This window comes from Camelus dromedarius, chromosome 7 (assembly GCF_036321535.1).
Source record: "Camelus dromedarius isolate mCamDro1 chromosome 7, mCamDro1.pat, whole genome shotgun sequence".
NCBI classification, from domain to species: Eukaryota; Metazoa; Chordata; class Mammalia; order Artiodactyla; family Camelidae; genus Camelus; species Camelus dromedarius.
The window spans coordinates 43,601,190-43,622,142 of NC_087442.1; the positions used below are offsets into that span (position 1 = coordinate 43,601,190).

At 33.0% G+C, this 20,953-nt stretch overlaps 1 protein-coding gene across 4 annotated transcripts in view; it reads left to right on the plus strand.

Moving 5' to 3' along the window:
* Positions 1-20,953, plus strand: part of SKAP2 (src kinase associated phosphoprotein 2) — a 150,814-nt gene that overhangs the window by 68,075 nt on the left and 61,786 nt on the right. The gene's annotated exons all lie outside the window — the stretch shown is intronic.

A 20,953-nucleotide genomic window follows, 5' to 3' on the forward strand; every position in this document is an offset into this window, starting at 1 on the left:
TCAAGAGAGAATGGTCTGACTAGAAGCCAAGAAGAAGAGAGTTTTAGGGGAGGGATGAGTTGAGTGGTCAGTAGTGTCAGTTGCTTCAGAAAGACCAAGAAAGATGAATGCCAAAAATTGCCTATTGAATATAGAAATTAGGAGGCTGTGGTGATTTTATGAGACATCTGGAGCAATATGGGCAGAAGTCAAGTTGTAGTGGATTGAGGAATGAGAAGTGAGAATTAGAGAGGCAAACTCCTTTTTTTTTTTTTTTTTTTTTCAAAAAGCTAGGTAGTGGCAAACTGTGGTTGCACACATACCCTGTAATACAACTCAGCAGTACAGAGGAACGAACTGCTGATGCACATGGCAACTGAGATGACTCTCCAATTACGCTGAGTGAAAAAAGCCAACCCCTAAAGGTTACATATTGTATAATTCCATTTATATAATATTTTTGAAATGACAGCATTATAGAAATGGAGGACAGAGTAGTGGTTACAAGAATTTAGGAAAGGGGGTGGGTGTAATTATAAAAGGGTGACATGAGGGATCCTTGAGGTGTTGGACCTGTTCAGTATCTTGACTGTAGTATATACATTAAGCTACACAGGTGATAAAATTGTATAAAGGTTGATACATACACACACACACTCAAATGAGCACAGGTAAAACCAGGAAAATCTGAGTAAGATTGGTGAGTTGTGTCAAGTTGTGATATTATACTAGTTTTGTAAAATGTTACTATTGAGGGAAACTGGGCAAAGTGTACAAGGGACTCTCTGTATTATTTGTAGATTGCATGTGAATCTATAATTATCTTGATTAAAACTTTTAAAATATTCAAGTAGTGAAGGGAAAGAGGGCACAATAGCCAGAGAGAGGTGCAAAGTTAATGGAGGGACTTGATCATGTTAATATGTTGCAGAGAAGGCAGCAGTGGAGAAGGTTAGACTCAACATTCTAGGGAGAGAGCACTTTCTCTGAATTAGAAGGGAAAGTATAAGGATGGGTGTGAATATAAATGTGTGTGTGTACGTAAAGCTGAGAGAGTTCCCTCTTGATGGTGCCTGTCTGACTCTTTCTCTTTTCTCCCTCTGTCTCTGTGATTTGTAAAAAAATAACCCTAATCATTACAAACTAATCTTTGTACTCAGTGGCTGTGACATACTTGGGTACCCTGACTTTCAAAATTTCCCTTTAAAATAATATTTAGTAACAACTTATTCCAAATCAGCACATGTGAGGTGATGCCATTTATCCACTAGAGGCCATAATAAACAAGTTCTTGTTAGCTTATGTTAGTAGCACCCTGCTCTTTCTTTATTACTATTGCAGTCTAGTCTAACTCAAAATATTTTCAACAGGGTTAAAAATTCTATACAGATACTTGGTGTTATCCCTATTCTTTTTGTAATTTGAATCAGGGCCATAATGCATGTTGTACTATTTATAGCATCTCTTGAAACCCAGAGTTTTAGGATGGCATTGCTTGCTCATTGGGTTTTGGCAAAGGAAGCAGTGGCACGATGCACATTCATTCGGAGAAAAGAGTGAATCACGATGGTTGTGCTGAACTAAGAGGGCTATGAGCTGGGAAGGGACCAGCTGGCTACTCACTGGGACAGAGCATCTTGATGGGCAGCATATACAGGCATCTGTATACATACATACAGCTAAATCTTGTCCTTTTTTCCCTCCAGCCAGCATTTCAGCAAGGCAAAAAAGCTGCAATTATTTCCTCTCCTTTCGGCCTTTCAAGACGCATATTACTCTTTATGAAATTTCTCTCTTCAGAGTTGCCCCTGCTTGGCTAAAATATTTTTTACCTGCAAAACAGATTGGCATGTGGGAGAAAGAGGACAGGTGTACAAGTGGTAATTCTCCAACTTTGCCTTTTCCGATGGCCCTGGGTTTCACATGTCATACCTTACAGTAGCCTTACCCCAGGTACTACTGCTTCAGTTGCATTTGATTTGGTTTATGTATTAAGCTTGTACAGTAACTTATTGTTTCATCACATGCTGTTGCTTTTCAGGTGCAGGATATGAGCCTTTTAAAGACAGAACCTGTGTTGTCCTTGTCTTTTCTATCTCTCTGGGGTATAGCATAGTTCTTGACATACACCAGATTCATAATACATGTTTATTGTTCATTGAGTAATGACTGTCGTGCATTGTCATATGGGATGTAGACTAGGTGAAAAATCATTTATTCTGAAATAAAGTTTGTAAGTGAAGTTATGAATGAGGTTAAAAGGGAGAAGGAAAGGGGAGAAATTGTTGGCAAGTACCCAGCACTTCATCCTATTGTCCAATCGCAGAATCCATGTATTAAACCAGTGCTTGTTTATGCTCCTTTGGAAATGTATCAACTCGAAGATGCAGAGTAAATGGAACTGAGAAGAGCCTGCGGCACACTGAGAGATACCTAAGGAAAATGCTAACTTAATGCAAATTATCTTGCTTTCATTTTCAGGAGGGCAGTACAGCTGAACTTATAGAATCTGAAGTAGAAAAAAAGGAGGGTTTCGCCTTTATATCCTCATTGGGGAGACAGGAAGAGAGAAAAGTGAAATGGCACCTCACTCCATTCTCCGGTGCCCTCAGCCTGTCTAAGTGACTGCCGTATTTAGGGGCAGGAGGCGATGTTTGTGGCTGCTGGCCTACATAATTACATACCTGAATTAGCCGCTTTGTTTCGGGGAGTTTAAAATGAGTCTCATCTTCAAATCATACAAAGTGTATTTCTGGAGAATATCATTCTTATCCGGCGGGGGTGTGTTTGACAGGTGACAGACAGTCACCAAGACCAACAGTGGATTTACCTCGTAAACTCCGCACTGGCTGGATAGAGCAGGCTAAGCGTTATCGCTGCACGCAGCATTATCAAAAGGAAGTAAAATGTCCCATTAGTGTTAAAAGTTTATCAGTCAGCTATTCCAGACTCTGTGCATAACTCCATGAACGTGGACTGTAACTATAAAGTGACATTTTATATCTGCCACCATTTAAAGTTACATGCCATAAAAATAATCGGCTCCCACAAAACAAACACACACATGGATTTAGTTTCACTTGGAATTTCCTCTGGCTGGCTGAATGTTTGCCAACTGCTTTGTAAAGTATTGCATACAAAAAATTCAATAGGCCTTGGTTTTTCTGATATTTACGTAGTGCTTACTGACTTAAATGAGAGTTTTATTTCCTTCAGAAGGCATAATTTGTCTTTATGGCCCACCATGGTTACTATGTTTCATCATAAAAAGTAAAGTTAATCTTTTGGTATAAAGGATGATCCCCATAGTGTACGTCTTTATTTAATCACCTTATTTATTCAACCTGTATTTATTAAATGGTTATGTTTCAAGCACTGTGTCCTGAGAATAAGAAGATGAATAAAACTTGAGTGGTCCAGCCCTCCAGTAGCTTATGCCTAAACCTGCATCTCCCCAAACCTGTTTTCAAATTTAACTTTCTCTTTGCTGGTTTTTCTGGTGTCATCTTTTAGCCACATAGTCAAAGAATGACCTGCATAAAAGCAATTCAGCTTTTCCTTTGACCATTTAAATTATTTTAATAAAAATACCGATTTTTGCTTTATGAACAGTACTTACGCATTGTTTTCAGAATATACTAAATCTGTGGTACTTTTGTCAGATTTATGCATTTACTGACAGCCAGCTTGTTAATTCCTATTTCATAGCTGAAAAAAGTAAATATTGTCACAAATATGAAGAAAACCAGCTACAGTATTTTATTCCATTTTAGTAAATAAAAATTTATGCTATAAATATCTGTATATTTTCTATTAATTATATACACAGAAATGCATATTCTTATATATTCTATATCAAATGTACGTGTGGATATCCAACTCCAGCCTGGATTATGTACCTGTCACTGGTGTCACAAGCTCACTATAACTTTGTGAATATCAGTTACATCACTTACTGATCATTAGATGTACAGGAGGTCTGTTTTATTCTTAAATTCTGCTTGTTGATTTTCCTTTCCTCTAAGCCATCAAGGCAACTTTGGACAAGAGTTCACATTTGTTTTCTCTGTTGAGTCTGGTAGAAGAGATTTAGAAACCTGGCTCTTTGATTGGAACAGGCTGGAGTACCCTTTGGTTTGAGTCCTCAGTTCCCAGACTGATTATCATTTAAAATCCTTATTATCACTAGCTATACCTAGGGGTAAGTTGGCGTATTAACAAGTTGTATACTTATCTTGCAGAAACAATTCCTTCTTCGTCTTTGTTGGAGGAAATTTATACCATCTAATATAAACAATAGAATAATGACTGTTGTGTTATAGATTGTAACCAGAAGGTTCCTGAGAGGGGTTGTGATTTTATTTCCTTTGGAATATTATTAGGTAAGCCTTACCTAAACAGTTATACTCTCCTCCAGTTTTAGTGTTATTTATTTTTGATGGATATACAACTTACGTGGCAAATATAAGATTTTTAAAAACATCTTTGCATATATCAGTATATTTTAGTATTATTAGAATATAATCTACTAGAGTTGGAAGGAAGCTTACAAATGAGCTAGTTGTCTATGCCTCTCATTCTACAAGTGAAGTCTAGAAAGATTGAATCTTCTGAGTACCCACAATGAAGTTTAGGGGCTGACGAGAGTAGACTTTTGATGCCGAATTTTTTTTTTCTTCTTTTTCTACTAAGGTTGCTATTTTTCATTGCACGATTGTTCTCGATATATGCAGTATGAGGTACTATGCCTGGTTGCTACATGGTTACCAAAATGTTAACACACACACACATACACACACACACGTCGTGTTTGCAGAGTCTACCAGGGCAAGAATCAACTATTTTTCTTTACTAAATATTCAGTTCCCAAATTGTAGTCTTTTGGCTAGCTTCCAGCTTTCTCATATAAGGAGTATTCTATATTTTCATTTGTTTAAAAAAAATGGAAATATCACTATTTGCAATCGTGATAGAAATAATTCAGGCAAGAATCGTAAATGGAGCTGAAACTCATGGGTGACAGTGTGAGGAAGAACAGGGTATTTCCATCATCTCAAAGAATCTTCTTATAAGATACTTATTAACTATAAAGTGAAAAATAGTAATATGGCAGTGGAGAAATGGAGAAATGTGGCAGATACCACCTTAAATAGGTGATGAAAATTAATATCATCTGTGATGGGACAAATTGACATCATGTGTCTCTTGATATGGTGTGCTAAGAATAAAGGGATGAACTTTGAAAAAATCCTTTGTATTTTTGGAATTCTTTAGAATAAAAAATTCAGACTTTTTATCTTTTATGTCTGAATCTATAGGGCAACATATGGTGTTACTAAGTCACTTTCAGTGACTGCGAATTTTCCTTTTTTGGTATTTTCTTATATGGAAAATCTTGAAAATTTTGGTTTTATTAATGTGACTATAAATATGAGAAAAATGGCTTTAGTGACACTCCAGAAAGTAAATATTTGCTATTATTAAAATATAAATGAAAATATTTATAGAAATCTAAAGTCTCAGACTTGAAGGTAGCGTTTTGTTCAGAACAGGTAACCTCAGTTGGTCAATGACACATGATGCTGTCTCCTTATTGTATCTTAAAGAGGAAACTGATGTTTAACTGGCAAGTTAGTTCAGTTAAAACTCATTGTTAAGAGGCCAGTGTTACATATTTGGTCTTAAATGGGTATTATTTTGTTCTCTGGCTGTTGCATATAACACTGGCAAATTGGCTTGCAAGTTTATGATTTTAGTTACTTGGATGTTTTAAGTGAGAGTATGAAAGGTTTTTGCAAGAAGTTAAAAATCACCTTCCTTTGAAACATTCCGTTACCTTCACCTTAAAAAAAATACTGTTTCTTAGCAGATGACTTTAGTTATACTTAAAAATACAAGCGGTTTATGAACATTTCTATGATTTAAAAATTAGTCAAACAATAAATAGCTTCCCTGGGATATACTGGGCAGCATTGCGTGTGTGTGTATTTCACATACATACATACACATATTTTGTATGTGTGTCTGTGTTTGTTTGAGAGAAGACATGAAAATAATCACATGTTCAGAGTCTTAAGGAATTTCATTAGGTGTTTATAAAGACAACAGAGATTTCAATGTGAGTAAATACATAGTTTGTATGATAGATGTTTTTTTAAAAAGTTAGGTATAGATTGAGCTTTGCAGTATCATAATTTAAATGTACTGGAGAAATATCACTATTTCAAGATGACGTGAAATGCCATTGGTGACTGTGGACTTTAAGTAATTTTTATGGTTCAAAGAGTTTTAAAATTTATTTTTCTTAGCTGTTGACAAACTTCTCTACTTACCTAATGTGCCATGTTCTTGCCATGAACAGATCACCTATAAAATTGAACTAGTACTGCTGTCTTTTTATTCACTCTGTGCATCACCTTCTTTCAGTAAGGCTGATTAGAACCAGTTGTCTTGTAAGATTTGGTGATATGTATAACTCTGCTTATAGCAAATTGAACTAACTAGCAAATTATTTTACTTAATATCTGAAAAGCTATTAGATTCTTAAAATATACCATATATCATAGAAAACATTATTGCATTACATTACAAATGTCACCCGAAAGTTTCAAATGCTAGTTAATCATTTTTTACATGTTATCCTTCATTTTAAAATATTACGTATGAATGTACTTTTACTAAATAAGGCTATCACTTTTCAGTACGAAAATATATCTTTTTTTTCCCATATGAAGCCTTAAATATTAAAATACTTTTTTGACTTTTTCTTCAAGTGTAGAACTTTGAAGTACCCTTGGCTGAGAACAGAGACTTTCACTTCATACATAAGAATTCTCCAAATGGTTTTGTACGAGTGAGCCTCCTTTCTTGGCCAGAAAAGTTCTACTCACCTTGACTTAATAACAAAACCTATATGATGAACAAGCATTTCTAGAATCAGCCAGCAGACTTTTCAAACCAAAAATAAGGATATAGTTCCTAAAGAGTGTGAGCTCAATAAGTCAGGTGACTGAAGTTGGGAAGGGAAAGTGGTGAGCCTGTTTGTAAACTTTGGGTTTTTGAATGTTAATTTTAAGCTTCCTTTTTAGAAGGCCAGTGTTTGTAGAGCTTATCCTGTCAGCAATATCCTGTGTCAATTGTCAGGTCATGTTTAACGTGTGGAGATGTATTAATCTGCCGTGGCCGCACTATAAGAGGCTGGGATAAATAGAGGGCTCAAGCAGATGAAGAGGGATTAACTGTGTGGACTGAGCAAACTCTTCAATCACTGAACCAGTGATTTTACAAAGGATTAGCTGCTGCTTTTACAAATATTGATTACTTATTTGCTACTCAGAATGGAGATGACATAACTTGTGCAGTTGCTGTGTGGTGTGCTATGTGAAGTGATCATCATTCATATTAATGGATTTGTCATAGGCATTACGGAAACTGACAGATTTATGATAGTAGCAGTTGCTGGAACTGTTATGGTTAAGGTTGTGCCAGCGTATCTATTAAAACTTCAGGATTTTAGAAGTTTATAGTATAGCCATAAAATTTATTTCCCAGGTGGAATTTGGAATACCAGTTATAGCCTGGCACAATTATTTTTGTGCGTATTTTTACGTGAATCAGTTTGAAAGCATTTACATTGACACAGAACAAAAAATGCCTTGTTAGTCTTATAATGTCAGAAGCTTTGGATTTATTTCATTTTGAAAAAAATTAATTAATCATAAATGCTTGTTTTCCAACCAAGAACATGTCTAGTCCATGTGGACTTCTAAAAATTCATCAGTTTTTTTCCCAGAATATGGTTTATCTTGAAGCCTTTGGTTATTTCTATAATTAGGTGTAGAGTTTTAGAAAATAGAAAAATATCTGGATAATTAAAAATCAGTGATTTTTGTTTCACTTAAGTGACTCTTAGAACACTAAAAAATCAGTAGTAAAAAATTAGAATTATCTATATCAGAGAAAATAGCTTCCTTTAATCTTTTTAAGAAATCAGTTTTCTTATAAATATTTTTATTATGTGACAGGAGGAAGGCATTTCAGAGAGCTGAGTTGGATCTTGAAGGATGAGCTGGAAGCTTTCTGGGCAGTGAGGGTAGAAGGGGTATAATGTGGAGAAAGGTGAGGGGTAACACATGCAAGGCAGAGTGAAAACTTGTGTGGATATGTGATACTTGGCCTGTTTGAAAATAGCCAGGTATGTGAACATTCTCAAGATTATATCTTCATATTAGTTGAGGGACTTGTTTTCAAGTTGTATTATTTTACCGTAAAACTACACACATATTGATTACATGAACTCTTCTCAATCAGTGGTTGAAGTTTTTCTGGCTATGATTTAAATAATATAAAGTCACTTAATTTAAATTACTTAAAAACCTGTAGATGTTCTTTTTTGTTTTTTATTATAAAAGTTATATTACATAAAATTTTAAGCATAGTACGTGCTTGTAACAAAGAAAATGTTGTTTCTCCCACCGAAAAAAATCTCCCTAGCAGTAAGACTAGTTAATAGTCTTAACTGGTTAACAGTTCTGAATGTGTCCTTACAGACTTTTTCTCCCTGAACTGTACAGATGTATTTGTGCTAGAATAAATATGTAACCAATTTTTGAAATTAAAAAACAGGATATCACTATACATACAATTCCTCAACTTAATTTTTTCACCTAAGCATGATAAATATCTTTCTAAATTAGTACGTATCTTTCCACATTACTACACATAGATCTACACGTGCATATTTAAATAAGGTACATTATTATTTAAATAAGGTACATATTTAAAATGTCCCTCTTTCTGGACATTTTTCATTTTTCTTTGGTTACAAGGAGTGTTTCAGTGACTATTGTGGCACACACACCATTGTGAACCTGTGCTTTATATTTGTAGGATAGATTCTTAAGAGCTCAATTCTTAGAGTATTGTCAAATTCTACCAAAGAGCCATAGGGAGTTACACTCTCAAAAGCAGTGTATGAGAGGACCATCTCTTCCCGTCCTCCCTGCTATTTGATGTTATTAATCCTTTTAGTTTTTGTGTCTTATAAGTTAAAAAGCAGTATCCTGTTTTAGTTGTTGTCCTTAGTTTTTAGCCAGGTTTATTTATTCAGCAAAATTTAATAAGTACTTTCCCGTGTCCCAGGCGCTAATCTAGGCACAGTGGTTAAGACAATGTAGTCTCTGAGCTTATGGAACTTATATTCTAGCGAAGGAGAGCTGGGGGAAAACAGTAAATCAGTAAACATTCATCTTTGCTTAATGTTTATTGGCCTTTGTACTTACTCTGTGAATTGCCTCGTTCATAGTTTTATACCTGTTTTTCTGTTAAACTGTTTACCATTTTCTTACTGATTTGCAGGAGTTCATTGTCTATTGTGATCTCTTTGCAAATATTTTTTCCCATTCACCCCTTGAAAAAGTCATCATTTGGCAAATTAATGATTGTACTAATTCTTACCTACATATAGATTTGTAATATCATACCTGACTTCTTTGGTAAGAGATCATTGGACCAAACATTAAATTTCCATAATTTTCCATCTCTGAGAAATTTTAATTCCTTTCTATAATTTAATGTATTTTGATTTTTTTAGAAGTGCATTAGAAATTTGAGTCTTGCATGAGATGAGGCTATTCAGATGAAGGGAGCTTAATTGAATTAATCAAATTATTAACTATAATTTTATTCTTAGGGAAATAGATATTATATATGTAAAAAATTATTTTTCAGTGAGACTACACATCATGATCTATTCAGACATGATTTGATTACAGGCTGAATCTGTAGAAAAACAATGAAACAAGAGCTTACCATATCTGGATTGATTTTGAATAAGTTGTGTTTTATCCTTACTCATATGGAATTTGAGTAGAATGTATATGTTTTGGATTTTAAGTTCCATGTTTTTAAGAGCTTTTTGTGTATTTCAGATACTCATGAGCAAACTACAGATTCAGAGTTCAGATTGTTTTACCACCTTAAACTCCCCTGAGGTAACTGCCAGCACCTTCCTTGCAGTGAGAGACCACAACTGAACTGCCTTTGATGTGATGTTCAGATGAACTGCCTTTGATGTGGCTAAAAAGTAGTTTGTCACATGAAGTTGCATCCATTGTTGCATATTGCTAACAAACATTTTATCCCATTTAATATTCCATGAACTTCTTTTTCAAAGCTTTAATTTTGACGTTTTAAATTTGAATCAAAAACTTAAGTTTTAGTGGTGAAATTATTGTGGTAATGACAATTCTTAATTAGGAGGAAAGGAGACCATGAACAATTGGGCTGTGTCTGGTCTGTGAACCTGGGGCTGAGATAGTCCCCACAGTGAACAAATTACTGGACTGCCTTATGATGTCTAACTCATAGTAAATGGCAGTTTCTGTATTTAGCAGTTCACTTTTTTTTAACATCATGGTTATTAATTTTTGGAAAATATGCTAAAATCACATGGCTAAAAATGGGCACATTTTATACTGTATGTTCAGTCTCAGTTTCTTATTTTTCCTTTGTATTATACTTCTTACTTTCTTAGTTGTCAAAAGCTTAGAACTGAATTGAGTATTATCAACTGTTAAAGTAGTTACGAAGGTGGGAAAGAAATACCAGAAGGATGCCCTCACTGCTCTTCAGTTGTGATACCCTTTCCTGCCATCTTGCCTCTCACTCTTGTGTTTCCTGTCAGTTTCCTCTTCCCATGCTCTTCATCAGTGGGGGACCTCACCAGCTATGGTTAACACATATTACATTTTTATAAAATTATTTTAATGATTCAAAGGTTAGATAAATAAAAATTATCATACTCATGATCATTTGTATGTCTGGCATTTTCCTTCTGTTTTCAGTGTTGTGATTGCAGAACTGTATTTTATCTACTTAGGGATATTATTTTGATTTTATTTTTAACATGATCTAAGAGCATATCTTATAAATCCTATAAATAAGTATTAAATGGAGTTTTTAAGTATACCACTAAGAGCAATGTAGTTTACTTCAAAATTGTACTTCTACATTTTAAATACAGTACCCTTGGTGATTTTGATCACACTCAGCTTTGAGAATCACTATCTTATGATCTCTAGCTTGAAGTCTAGCAGAAAAAAACCTTGTGAACACGTTATTTTAACCTAATTCTGTAGATACCTGAATGTCTGTCTCCTAGCCAGTCTCACATGTGGCTGTTAACAGTTATTTCCCTGTGAAGCTAAGAATCAGAAGGGAATGATTAAGCACATGGTATGGTTTTATTTTCAGATACTGGAGGAAAAGAGCTATGCATTAATTGTTCTAATATTGAAGTTTTAGTTTGTATTCTATATTAATTTACTCAGTTACATAAATAACAATGCTTTCTAATTCTTTCAGTTACCCAGGTGTATATAATATTACTGGTTCATACTGAAGAGGAGACTCAGGGCTTTTATCATTCTCAGTAATGTGTTGTTCTGTGGATTTTTTTTATGTGAAGTAGGCATATACTTAAACTTTTCGCAGGCTGGAATTATTCTTGCACTGAGTTAGAATGTTATGGGCAATTGCTATTTTGTTTTTGTATTAAAGTCATCTTTGTCCAGGCGTATGTCCCTGCAAAGCTATTAAACTTTATAAATGTATGTCTAAATTTGTAAATAAGAGTATATCAACATCAGCCCCAGCTTGGCTGCTTGTTAAGGGATATGGCTCTGAATCAGTAACATAAAAGAGCTGTGTTAGCTACTTGCAGGGGCTTGGCATTTACGAAAAGTTTGATCAAGACAAATAGAATTTTGGAAGAATTGTCTGGAAAATGTGCAGGATGTTGATTCCTATACATGTTCTATGATTTTTTTATCCTTGGGTTCAACAAAGCTGTTTGGGAATTACATACTTGGGCTGCCAGATTTTGTACTCTATAGAATTGCTTTTACCGAATCTGGCTCTGGCATTTTGCTGTTGGCTCCGTATGAGTGATGTTATACAAAGTAGCCCTATGAAACTTTTATTTTACTTACTGTAAAAAAATGTTATTGAGGACATTGAGAACACATAGGAGGAATTTCTTTCTCATCTCAGTGCCAGGAACCAGGAATAGTTGTATGTTCCTCCCTGAGCAATGATCAGTATTTATCTTATGGGCAGTCAGTCACATAATTTATTATTTCTTGCTTCATTTTGGTTGTCATAAAGCTTATAACGGAATCTTTGGCCCACTCCTGCTAAGTAGTAGCTTTGTAGTTCCAACTTGTTTTGTTTTCTACCCTGACTCGTAACTTTGTCTTAATTCTTTACTTTTATTTTTTAAAATTTGAAATAATATCACTTACAGAAAAGTTGCAAGAATAGAGCAAAGAATTCCCATTATACCCAGATTTTCTTACTATTAACATTTTTCTGTACAGTATTTGTTTTCTCTCTCTCTGTGTACATACAACTTTATCCTATTTGCTTCTAATTTTCTTACCAGATGTATCTGTACAGATGCCTGTGAAATTCTTTTTGGGGGGAATAAAGCAGTGTATTACTAAATTAACAGTAATAGTAGTAGGTAAGAATGTGTTAATTTCATACCTATATTGAATAAAGAGACATAGAAAAATTTGTTTCAAATGGAAGAAAGATAAATTGTGTGTGTGTGCTAGAGATTGAGAGAGAGGGAGAGAGAGAGAAAGAGGAAGGAGAGACAGAGAACACACATGTGTTTTAAGAGTTATAACACGTTGAATGGCAGAAGAGGGAAAATGCCAAAGGCTTTTTGATTTAAAAAAATTAGGATGTTGTCTTCTTAAATAGAAACAGGAATAAATATTAAAACATGAAGAGTGTTTGGGAATATATTTGCTTTAATAATCAAGCCCAGTTTAGTAATTGAGTAATCAAAGTAGGTCTGTAAATAGTCTAAATTTGGAAATGTTTATTTTTTGTTAATTTATGTTAGTTATAAAATAATTTTATATTTGATAGTTTTCGTATTTAATATTTTTCACTTATTTTAACCACCTCTCAGTAATAACATTCTTTTGGAGGTTAGGAATAGAATGACAATTGTTTATATACCTGTTCTCTTTCTTCAAGGGAAGAACAAAAGTATATACTTTATTATATTAAACAATATAGAAGACATTCTGACTCTGCAGATTCTTATTTCAGATACTCTAGGTATGATCTTATGTTATTAATGTCTCTAAACTTTTTGTACACAGAATAGGAGAAATAAGAGAATAAAAATGAACTTAAAGAATATTATAAATTAGAAAAATGTTATTAAGTAGTCTAAAAATAATTGTAAAAAATTATAGCTTAAAACTTACAAAATAAAATAGTTGCAAAAGATAAAAAATAAAAGACTTCTCTATGACTTATGTGAGAATAAAACATAGATGAATGGAAAGGAGCTAAAGAATTCAGTCTAAATTGTATTTGTTTCTTTTTCAATCCAGTTTGCTAGCGGAATCTGCATACAAAAAGAGCCTCCTTTCCCTTCCATAGATATCAGTTTTCTTATTACTAATTTGTCCCATGTTTGTGTGAATGTGTTTTTAAACCAAAATGGAAGTCTTTAAAGAGACACTTTTGGGAAGCAAAATTGATTTCTCTAAAATCTTATAGAAAATGAAACAAATGTTCTAGAATTTTAAATGCATAATCGTGATTAATGCCATAGATCAGAAATTCAATGACATTGTCTTATAGAGCTTGTATCGATGATGTTCACTTATTTCATCAACAGTAGAACACAGCATTTCAGAGAATGGGCTTTGTTGGACAGACCTGGGGTCCTGGCTCCACCACTTACCTGTGACCTTAATTTTCCACTGGTAACATGGAGCTACTGATGCCTTGGGGCGGTGTGAGAATAAAATGAGATGATGACTGTATCATGCTTAACTCATGGTAAAGGCTTAAAGGCTTAATAAATGTTAGCTGTTGCCATGGATATTACCTTACTGAACCATGCTGATATTTGTTTTTATATATGTATTAGTTATTTATATTTGATGGTGCTCTTTAAAAAGATGCTTAAAACTTATAGTCTGACAATATGGAAAAGGTTGTTTTTGATATGGAGGTAGCATAAGTAAGGAAAGAGTAAGGCCAATTGTTAATTATTCTTTATATTTTATACATAAATTATTTGACATTTCTTTTAAAATACTCTCGACAAATTTTCAGTGAAGTTGAGTTTACTTTTCCTACTTGCCTGCTTTAGGTAATATTTAGAAAAAGGTGTGGCATGTAATATAAACTAGTAAATATTTGTTTACTAAATTAAGAATGTTCCTTTTCATTTATACTAGTCTTTACTATGTACAGTACAATCAAACTTTTTTTATGTATCCGATTTTTTTTTTTTTTGCCCAAATAGCTGTAACTGGAAAGGAATTTGTATTGTTAAAAGATATTTGGCTTTCAAATTTTGTTGTAGTGGTTTATCTTTTCAGCCTTCTTGTTTTCTTGTGTATGGCAATAATGAATTTGGCAAATTTGGATTATCACTTAAAAATAATAAGAAAAAGAACTAATATTTCTTAGAGTTATCTTAAGTGATATTCTACTGAATCTCCACAGTAATTCTCCATAGTGTGCGCTTTTAATACCTACATTCAAAGATTTGAAAACTAAATCTAATGAAATCAGGTAACTTGTCTAATTCACAGAACCCGTAGTAGTCAAGCTGCAATTTGAGTTCAAGACTCAGGGTTTTAACCACTATCTTAAGTTGCAAAATCAGATCAGGGCACCTTTCTGTGTCAAAGTAAAGCATTAAGTTAAAAACCAGTTCATAACTATATATATTTAATTTTATATTATTTAGTGTATCTGTGACAATTTTGATACATTTAGCATTTTGTTTTTAACAAGGAGAAAACTATAGTCCATTTTTAGCTTGTATCACATTTTTCAAGGTTTGTATATCATAATTTTTTAAAAAGGACTGTTGTTTTTCTGAACTTAATTAATTTTTTCCTGCCACAGAGGAAATAAAAACAGATACATACTTTACATATATATACAAAAATCAATAGCCAATTGATATGTATAATGAGAGGTACAGTAGGCACCACAATGATTCCTCAGAGAAGTCCGCGTTCTAATCCAGTAGCCGATGAAATAGGTTTAACCTCTGGGGTCTAGAAAGGGAAGGAAATAGAGTCTCCCCTACAGGCTTCAGAAGGAATACAGTCCTGCTGACGTCTAGATTTTAGCCCAGTGAGACATTACTGGACTTCTGACCTCCAGAACTGTAAGATAATAAATTTGTTGTTTTAAACAGTATATATAATCAGATACAAAGTAGCTGAGAAGTTACTCTATATAGGAGATGAAATTTCATTTAAATTCTTTCTGTGAGATCTAACGATCTATTATTAAAAAGTAGCTTTTACCAAAATATAAAAATGTAAAGGGTGCCCTGTATTGTAAGTATATGAAACGTTAGTCTTGTTTGTAGAGTGAAATTACTCATGTTGAACCTTATTTTAAAAGGACCAATTCAATATATTGATATGCTTTCATCCCTGTAAATAATTGAAGGAGTCTTACAGGTGTTTCCATTAATCGGTAACTCTGGAATTTTTAGTTAAAATCATTTTTAATTCTATATGGAATAATTCTAATGTATTAAAAGATGTGATACCACGTGTTTTATCATTGGACTAAAGAATCAGTAATCTTGAGATCTTTTTTTACATCTAGTTTTATGAGCTAGAGATAGCAGTCCTATATTAAAGATTTATCTAAAAAAGCAATCTTCAGATATGTAATTAGTAGTTCAAATTCTAGTCATACACTTAAGAGTATCTCAAGTAAAAGAAGCAGTTTTAAGTAAATGAAAAGGATAATATAACTCTATGGATGATATAACCCACACATACGTTCAGTCTATGGCTTTTTGACTCATTTTAGTGGATGTTGATGAACACATTTGATTTCAGATTTCTGTTAATTCTGATTCTTAATTATTCTATTATTGCCATTTGAATTTTACGTATTTTGATAGATTTTCAGGAAAATTAGTATCAACCACAATTATATATATATGAATAAAAATAGCTTTTGATTGGACTCTGAACAGGCACTTAATGTATCTTTTGGATCATGTTCATGAAGTATTTCCTGTGAGCATATAGCTGTGATATTTAGAGCTGTTGCCTTCTTTGGTTTCAGTTAGACCTATTGAAGACTCTCAGGAGGCTATTGGAATTTCCATACCAAGAAGCAGAATTAAAGGCAAATGTGAATTACCCTAATAGTCATTCAGTTTTTGCTGAGTAACTTTCAGAATGACTTGCCACTTTACAGAGGGGGTGGAGAGACTAACAGATGGCAAACCTGTGAGTTGCAGCCTTTGCTTTTGCCACTGGTGTCATTGCATGGGTCACTGTATCAGTCTTTGTACCCGAGGCTTAGTCCCCACTGGGGATTCTGTGGTCCTACTAATTGGAAGTTGGCCATCTTTGTGTCTAAGCATAATATGAGCCTTTTTTTTTTAATCAAGGAAGTATCACGATAACCTTAAAGATTACGAGTACTAGTGTATTCATTGGTTAATCCTTTCTGAGGAGAGTAATAGTGGTAAGGGGGGAAATAAGCTCTGTGAAAGAAGTATGCTAAAGAAGCACATGTAGTAATCTTTTAATTACTGTACTAGTTCTTAAAGGTTATTGTTTGATGTATCCATTGAATACATAATTTTCCTTTTGCTACTAAAACAAAAGCTGATAAAAAGATTTGAAATTCTAAATTTTCCAAGCAGATTCAGGGAGAGTTATTAGAATATGAAAAATATTTAATTTATATATTTATTTTCTTTCACAGATATTCCAGGCCAAGATTCTAGGTAGAAATTAAACCTTTGAAATGACATAAAACAATTCCATGCTAGATGTAAAGGAAGTTATCAGTTGCTATACGAAAAATAAGTTGTGAACAGTTTCCACATATGATATCTTTGAAGGTTGAATCCATCTTGAACCATGACCATTTGTTACTGAAAATGCAAGAAAAATATCAATGTGGATAAATGTCATGGAATTTTAGAATTGGGAGTGGGGGGCTCAGAGATGAACTGATGTCATTTTTCCATGTTTTAGTTGAGGAAACTGATACCTAGAGAGTCTTGGTTACCTGCTGAAAGTCATAGATTTGCAGAACTGGGATTTCATTACAGATCTCTTTAACACAGTCCATACATCTTGAAGCCAGTATTAATGTAAAACTAAGGTTTTAAATATCTGCTATAGCATGAAACCATTCTATTTAATATTTATATCCAAGTTGAGTTTAGGTTTCCCTCTCTTGTTAAGGAATAACTTTTTGTTTTGTTTTGCAGGTATACTGGTGCATTTTTGCACTCTAAAACCTTTTAGAATAATAATAATAATAATAATAAAGTGTCCACTATATACACAGTTTGATTTAAGGCAAAAGTTTAAAGACACAGTCTGGAATTCTTGAGTTATCTTTTAAAAACAGTGATCTTGGGAATAAAATACCTACCTAACTATAATAAAATTTGGGTTCCACTACTTTCTTTTTCCGACTGAGTTAATAAGAATATAGTAGGCACGTGATACTTGTTTATTTGAATTTTTGTGACCTTGTTATCGTTTTGCATGTTTCAGATTCACAGATTTCAAGCTGGAAGAAGACCCATTCATTACCTGCTCTTGTAGTGTGTTAGTTCTAATGTCTAAGATTTTGAGCTGCTTTAGAAAAGTAGGGCCATTACATAAAAAATACATACTCATTTTATAAAAAGATGACTAGTCTTTGTCAGTATATGTTCATTTCCTCAGGGTGCTGAACACTTGTGGCCCCTTAAGCAAGCCATGTGTGTCATAATTGTCTGCAGTATGAATAGGCTGCCCTAGAGTGTAGGTTAATTGTTTTTTCTCCTCTTAGTTAGAATATAATTTCTTCATCAACCACTTTCACCTAACCACAAGGAAATCTACAAACTGCTTTTAAAATAATTGCAATGTTTAACTCGTGCAGTTACCAAATCATGCTTTTTTCCATCTTTCTGATTAGAATTCCCTAAGCAACATTAGTCTTACAATTACATTGGCATGACATTAATTCAGTTAGTTATACTAAATATAATAATAATAATTATATTTAATTATAATAATTAATAAAAGCCAGCATTTCTCGAATGTCTACTATGTGCCAAAGGATTAAAGTTCAGTGCTAAACTTATTTTGGGGATAAGGTTATGAATTTTGATAGTGAAACAGAACCCAGAATATAATTGTGAATTGGCTGGAATGTTGTAATTGGCTGTGTTGCATAGTTTCGCACGGTGAGATCATGTTAACTGTGCTGGCCACATATTCAGCGACTCTTTGCCGTTGCCTGCCAGATGGGTTTACATTAGCCTCACCTTTCTTTTCTTCATGTATCATTATACCTGCATTTGTAGTCTTAATTCTTTGAATCAATGCGAATCTTCTTAAATGGTTATATACTGTTGACCATTGTCAGTATAGTGGTATGAGGGCTAAACAATGGGAGAATTCATGTTTTCTAAAAAGAAATGACTACTTTTTATATCTTGTTACAAATTTTCAGTTTCTACCATCAAAAAGTATTAAGTGTTTATATGTTTATGGTGCCATACAAGTCAAACAGTTCTTCGAGGAACTTAAATCTAAAGTATCTAAAGGGATTACTATTAATACACTTTTTATTTTATAAAAAATCCACATGTGTGTTAAACAAATCCTAGATATTGGACAAATATCAGAAGAGGTTTAGAAGAATGAAATTTCAGTCAGAAAACTTGACTTTTTTCCCCCTTTAGGAATGAAATAGAAGATTTTATATTAGAAACATGAATTTAGAATTCAGAATAAGTGTTGCTTGTGACATCAAATTTTATTGTTATTTATCAAGTGGAAATTTAATCAACATTTTTTTTAAAGTAAAAGCTTCAGGTTATATATATATATTCACCTTAGTAAATTCTAATTCCCTTCCTGCTCCTTCTCTTCCCTTTCTCTCCCTCCCCCTTTTTTTTTTTTTTTGATTAGTAACTTTTAAAAGTTAAAAGCTATGCTAAAGGTACTCATTTCTCCTCAGAATATAAAGTTTCTTCCTAAGATTTAGAGCATTTATTTTCTATGTAAAGAACATTTATATGCCCCAATGGATGTGAGAAGGTTATGGGACTACTTCTCAGTGAGCCTTATCTTAGCCAAGTGGTAGTAATGAATGCCTCCTCATGCCAATCAAAGCAGCACATCAGACGGAGAAAGTTGCCTCTTCCTTGTGTACTTTAATTTCATTCAGAATGGACGGTGCTTGTTTCCATCATCTTAAAGATACAAAATTATTTATAGGATATTTTCAGTGAATCTTCTTGTTTTTACCAAAACTCTGGGCAAACCACTTGGAAATTTTTGCATAACATACAAGAATCATAGTAAAATATTTAATTAATATGTTTGTTTTCTCATTCTGAAATGCCATTCAAATGATGTTTCTTGTAAAGAGATTTTGTGTAGTTCACTTAAGAGCTCTGCATATCAGTTATATAAAAGACTGAGCACAGGCAGACTTCCACAGAAATTAAACTATGGTCTTGCTTAGTTGAAGTAAATATTTTATTTTCAGGAATCTTATTTAGAAAGAAAATTTTCCTAAATAGTTTTATATTAGGTAAAATTTCATATTTTTATGTGATACAATGTAACCTAGGTTAATTTTTTTAAAGTGCTATTAGTCTTATTTCTTTCCTTTTAAAAAAATCAACCTATAGCCACCCTCTTTAATTTAGCTGTTAATTAGGACTTGTTCACATAGATAAGATTTCTGTATGTGATTTTTATCTTATGTGCAAAAACATTGTAGTAAATAACCTCCACCTTTGTATGGATCAGATGGATTTACTGATTGAACAACTATTCGAATATTTATACAACTTTCCCTAAAATTTTATTTACACTTCAAAATCAGTACTCTATTTTAAAATTGATCCACCAGGGAACTAAAATTAGTGCTTTAATTTGAAGCTTTCTTTCTTAAGGAAAAATAACTATGATTTTATAACTACTGTGATCTCCATGATGTTTTTTAAAAACCCAGTTGGCAATTCTGTGATTAATTTGTATATAATAAACTTCCTATCAAAATACTTTTTTAAATTATAAAACTGTATTGAAACTATTTCCATTAAGTGTATTCCATAGAAATTTCATTAGATTGGTTATTTTCACTTGTTAGTGTTCTAGTAAAATGCTGAGGCAACTCTAGTATATTTCTAATTAAGTTTATAAAGCGTTGAACATATGAAATTATTGAGCCACCCACCAACCATGTTCATGAATACAGGATTTCTAATTGACTTAACTTTTGGCTTAATCTATAATTTTTTGTAGGTATCTAGTATTTGTTTATAATAGTACTATCAGCTCTATCTATCTAGTTTTAGACTCTGAAATGCCCTAGAAAAACCTGAAGCACACTCATTCAGTTGAATGTCTACAAGATTTCTCTGTGAATATAACCAGGAAGAGAGGATATTTGCTATGCACTCAAACAAATTTTAGCATTTGATTTTGAGGAAAAATCATTTTATGTTTTACTACATAGAAATAGGAATATGCAGGTAATAATATGGATCAAAATTCTTGAAGCATTAATCAAATATAAATGTAAAAGAAGCTTATGTGATTTATTTCAAATTCCTAACTTTTCTTTCAAGAATTTATTACACTTATTTATGGTAGTTTCCTAGTCCATTCCTTATAGGATGTAGGTCGAAAAGTATTGCTCTTTAGAGATCATTTAGTTATATAATATTACTGTATCTTTAGGATCAAAATATACTAAGATATATAGCAATACAGAACATTTTTTTGCTCTTGAGAGTCACAGGAGGAAGAGAGGGATTAGTCTACAGAATGGATCTGAAATAAAGCTAATAGACTTGGATTTAAATAATTTGGACAATTGAAAGTACACTGAATCTAATGAGATCTGGTACTTAACTTTT